Below are 6,000 nucleotides of genomic sequence, written 5' to 3' on the forward strand. Positions count from 1 at the left end.
AGATTTTAGGTAAAAAGAAAAGACGTCAGTGTAGACAGGATATGTAGGAGGTGGGCAGAATAACTGAAACCACACATTATAAATCTTCTCATGTTCAATTTTTTTGTCATGTTAGGGAAGCATTGGTCCAACCCTATTTGAATCTCCTATTGTGAATCCACTGCAACCCCACCCCACTGTGGCTCCTTAAAAAGTAACTTACTGTGAATCTCAATCTACTTTCAGGGACACTAATTTTGTTTTGCAGTTTAATGTGTCCAGATGAAACAGAACGTTGAGATAGGAAATAAAGGAGCAGTTCAACATTTTGGGAAGTATGTTTATTTGCTGTCTTGCTGAGAGATAGATGAGAGGATTGAAAACAGCTAGCCTGGCTCTATACAAAAGTAACATAATCCCAGCACCAATAAACCTCATTAATTAACTGGTGTGTCTTTTTTGTCATTTGTCATTTTTCCTGAAAATGTTGAACTACTCCTTTAATATTGAGACAGATAAGTTTTTTGAGTTTAAAAGCAGGACGCATAAAGCACACTCCTCTACCACCATCCATCCTTACTGAGGAGGTGGAAAAAACAGAGGAGGAATATGTCTAATTCTTTGTTTTATTTGTTTGAACTCTTCACAGCAATCGCTTTGACTGCCAAGGTGAACACGGGGGTTAACAAGCTCAGCAAGGCAAATAATTGGTACAAATATGTCATTAGCACAGTGGAAGGGCTCAGATAAAATGTGAAGGAGCACTAATTGAACATGATTATAAACTTCCTTCCTTCCTCCTCCATCAAATGGAGCTGTAATGAAGAGGTCCTCAGAGCTAATTAGGATCACACGGCAAAAGTGACGCTTAAGAGAAACCCAGAGGGAGTACAGTAAAACACAGCATGAAGAGTTTACCAAAATACAGAGGAATCACTGTTGATGTCACCTAATCAAGTGATGATTTCCATCCCACCCCCCATGCAAGACTAACACCCATGAAGCAGTATGTCTACAACAGCCATGGCCGAAGGCATCATGTTTTCGTGCATCCCATGCTCATGAAGGCTTTGAGCAACTTTTGTCAAATTCACTTGGACTAAAGGATGAACTGATTAGAATTTGGTGGTCAAAGGTCACTGTGACCTCTCAAAATATGTTTTTTGGCCATAACTCAAGAATATGCTAATTATGACAAAACACACCTAATACATTTTATTCAATTCCCACAAATTTCTATCTTCACTACATATATTATACGTGTCTGGATGTAAACTGCAACTTCACTGGTTGGTGGAGGCATACAACAGTGAGGTGGCAAATCTAGTTCATATTAACACCTGATCAAATTAGACTGTATATTGTAAAAGGATCGCAGAGGAACACACTGAAAATTAACCTGCAAATTTGCAGCTTTATGATGCTTTTTATCTATTGTGTTGATAGTCTGGCTGTCATCGTTTAAACCATAGGCTGCTTTTTCCAGCAAATACTGACATTACTGCACCTGCTCAGCACAAAATCAGAAAGACATGACGTGTCTGGTGAAGAAAGTCAAGAATTAAGCAACTAAACAGAACCGGAACAGAACTAAGAGGTAAGTAAGTATGGGAAACAACTTCAATGAGATGTGTTTCTCTGTCTTTATGTAATTGTTTGTTAACACACATTTTTAGTTAGAATACTAAATAATAAGAAAAATATCAGGTGCCTACTTTTCTCCATTGTAAATGTAATAAATCACAAATAATTTAATAAAGAAAAATATTCAGAATAAAATCCATCTTCATAAGTGAATCTACATTAAGACTGCAACTAAGGATAATTTTTCACTGTCAATTAATCGACTGATTGGCCTAAATGTTGGCGAGGGCGGGTACACCCTGGACAGGACGCCAGTCTATCACAGTGCTGACATATAGACACAAAGAACCATTCATACACATTCACACCTTTAGAGTCACCAATTAACCTTATGTGCATGTCTTTTGGCTGTGGGAGGAAGCCGGGGTACCTGGAGGGAACCCATGCAGACACATGGAGAACATGCAAACTCCACATGGAAAGGCCCCCAGGCCCCGGGGTCGAACCCAGAACCTCCTTACTGTGAGGCCACAGTGCTAACCACTGCACCACTGTGCCATCCCAACAAAAAAACGTTCATCATAATTTTCCAGAGCCCGTGGTGATTTCTTCAGGCTCTTGTTTTGTCCAACCAACACTCCAAAAACCCAAAGATATTCATTTTACACTGAGAAAAACCAGCAAAAACTGACATTTCAGAGGGTAACTAACAAATCATATATTGAAAGATATACCAATTAATTTTATGACAGTTGACTAACTGATTAAACATTTGTTGTGTGAGTTTACGTGGCATTCCTTCACCACTATATAAAAACTCCTACCTAAACATACAACACTACAACACACACACACACACACACACACACACACACAGACACACACACCTTGCATTCCAAGTAACTAAAGTAAACACAGAGTGAATGCACAAGCTCCCTGCCCTGCACTAACCTTTTCTCCAAATGGAAGTAGCTGCCGAATGGTGTGTGTGCATGTGATTTTTGTGTACGTGATTGTGAGTTTAAGTGTGTATCTACTTTGCTGAATATTTGTGTAACATGTCAGTCATTCACAATATATTAATATTTCTTAACATGTAGCCGTTGTGTATTTTGTATTTCAACTGTAGCTTGACCCAGCAATTGTTACACACCAAACATCAACTGAAGTCAAATTCACACACTCATTTTTGCCCAATGGCGTTTTTAAGTAGACAAATATATCTGTGCTAATTTTTGCATGTTTTTTCTTTAAATTATTATACATATACTTAACGTGGATGAGATTTGTTTACTGTTGTAAAACCAGAGCCAAAGTGATTGCACTGGACGTGGCAAGAGAGGAGTTGCTATTATGCCATGTTTTGAAGCAAATTCCCTCTAATAAAACTTACATATACAACATAACTATCAAGTTTTAATTTAAATAATAAAGAAAAGTAACTAACTTCTAAAACAAAGCAAAGAAAAAAGAGGAAGTTTAGAAGAGGTCATTGCAAAGAGGAAGGAGTGAAATAAAGCCGGAAGGCTGACAGAGGGGGAGGAGGTTTTGTGCTGTATGAACAGGTCATTTGTTTGGGTGGTTCACAGTGGCTACGGGGCCAGAGGAAAGTGAGGTGCCAAGTTAATGTGACAGGCAAATGAGTGTGAGTCTTTTCCTGGGATTTCTATGGGCTTTCTGCAAAGTGAGAGGCAAAAGGGGAACTGACCATTCAGTGTGGCAGTCAGTGGCAGCAGGGCAGAGGAAGGAGAATCTACCCAACAGGAATTCAAAACACCAGACTGAACATAATACTGTTTTGATTTAATCCATGAAATTAATCAGATAATCAGCCCATTCTGTTCTGGTTGAAATCTTTTCCTCCAGTCAGTGATGAAAACATCTAGGCACAGGAGCTATCCAATCAGAAATACCTTCTTTGGTTACTTGTAACTTGTACTTGTAAGTCGCTTTGGATAAAAGTGTCAAAGTGCCAAATGCGTAAATGTAAATGATAACAACACTGGCAATGTTCACTGGCCAAATGAATGAACAGCTGCATGCTCCAACAGTTTGAATGTGCACTGGCATTGCACAATGACACATGTCACAATGCACCAATGTGTTTAGTCATGAATGACAACATGAACTCATGTCCAAGAGAGTGAGCACTCAGAAACACAAGCACTATAACTAGACCAACTCTCTGTTAATAAATTCAAAGGGAACTGACTAGACTGAATCAGCTCTGTTGCTGCCAGAACTAGCAGCTTTTAGCATTAGAGCTCCTCACTGGTGAATGATAGGGCCGTTTTCAGCTCAGCTGACGGCGAAAGCAACAGCAACAATCATAATCAAAGAACTCTGTCACAAATAACAAGCTGCTGAGCTATTACCCTTGTGTGCAGTACTTGTAAAGGCTGGTTTTGTACTGAACTGAACGTAACACCTTGGACTATAATCAGACTATAGTCAGAATCAGTGCTGAAGGTCATTGCCATGTGAACTGTGATACATCCACTTACAGTTGTTTATACTGAAGTGCATTTGAGCAGTGATGCGACTGTTTAGCTTCAGAAAAGAAAGTAACAAACTACACAGTCAGTGACTGCAGGTCTTTGAACTGAACAAAGTGACTCGAATCAGCATAGTGATCTGTGATTTCCATCACTAACTGTAGCTGCACAGAAGTGATGAGGTACGGAGAACACAAGATTAAAGCTTTTATAAATAAATTTCTTTCAACAAATAAGACTAACTAGATTGAGAATTCTAAACATTTGCTTGGAAATCTCCCTTTACTGAAAGGTGTGTTAGTCGACACACATAACACATGTAAGCTCAGGCTAAGACATGTTGAACATGTCCCACATGTGTCCAGAGGGAGACAACTAGGAGACATCCCGTCAAGATGCCTAAATAACATCAACTCGCTGCTTTTAACACAAAAGAGCAGCACCACTCCTCCAAGCTATTGCTGGATGTCTGATCTCTGATCTCTGATGTCCAGAAATCTTGTTCTTTTAGTGGCCATCTTGACCAAAGGTAAGGCTTGAGATGCAGATCAACTAATAAAGCAAAAGTTTTGGCTTCACAGTGAGATACCTCTTCACCATAACAGTCCAGTAAAACACCCTCATTAATGCTGACACCATAGCAGTCTGCCTATCGACATCATCCAACATCTTTGAGTCACTCAAAAACCCTAAGACATTTAAAAACCTTCACTTGAGTCAGTAACTTGCACCCAAGCAAATGCAACCAATCAACACTTTTCCAGCAAAGAACCATACTCTGTCCTGGAGTCACTAACCTTCATCCAATTAGTTTACCACTCCTGCAAACCAGCAAAGCTCATGCTGTGATTACAGTCAAATAAGCCAATAGATAAACTTACAAAATGGAAGGATGCAATCCTGAGGTCAAACTCAACACTCTCCACTGGTTAACTATGCCTTAAGTTACTGCATGTGATAATCAAAATCAATGACAAGGCACAGCCTAAGAAGAGACATCTACCAATGATACTTTAGTGAGACTATGTTCATGTTATATCAATGTAATAATTAGTTTTGGTCTTTAAAATAGTGTTCACGTTAACATCCAAGTTGTAATTTCAACTGGAATGTTAAGATTTTTCTGAAAGCTCAGCTACATCGTTCTTGGAACCAAGTAGTATGAAAATGTCAGTTCATATTCACTACATCCAAAATTTGGATGTAGTGTTATATTGTCCATGTCCACTATGTTAAACCTTCACACCATCATAAAACACACATAAAACTGTCTTGAGTTGTCCAATAACATTGACCCTTGCAAGTGTGATACGACCACGATTTTACTGCAGAAAATGCCCAAACAGCTCTCAAGTTATATTGTGAGTGTTATTTTCTTTTACTTATTTTAAGATATCAAATAGATGTTGTAAAGATATGAAGGAAAATAAGCCTCATGTGTTTGCACATACAGACATACTGATTCTAAGAGAAATCTGGGCATTAGCACATTTGTAAACACAAATGTAAACACTAAGAGAAAATTTGCCATAGAAAACAGGCAAACTGGTAAGTTCTAGAGGCACAGAAGCAAAAGCTTATCCTAGCTTTTTTCTCAGTCTGAGTTTCTCTCTGTCACACATACACAGCATATTCCCTCTCCCTCTCTCGACCTGTCTCACACGCCATTACCCCTGTGAGGCGAGGAGACAACCCTCGCCAGGGGAGAGGGGGAGGAGGGGCGGCATCATGGGTAATGTCAGTAGACACATGTCAAAAGTACAGCCTGTGCCCTGAAAAAGCTGTGTGTGGTGTGACAGCAGTCTGCCTGCCGCTGCCCACTTCCCCCACTTCACTCCCCCTCACCCCACCATGACTCTGTCCAGGCAACACAAAAGCTTCCTGTTTTAGCCCCAAGGGAGAAAGAGAGCAAGAGAGAGCCAGCAGGGAGGGTCATCAGCAC

The sequence above is a fragment of the Trachinotus anak genome, unplaced genomic scaffold, assembly GCF_046630095.1.
Source record: "Trachinotus anak isolate AG129_WGS33_773 ecotype Australia unplaced genomic scaffold, CSIRO_AGI_Tana_v1 ptg000011l, whole genome shotgun sequence".
Lineage (NCBI taxonomy): Eukaryota > Metazoa > Chordata > Actinopteri > Carangiformes > Carangidae > Trachinotus > Trachinotus anak.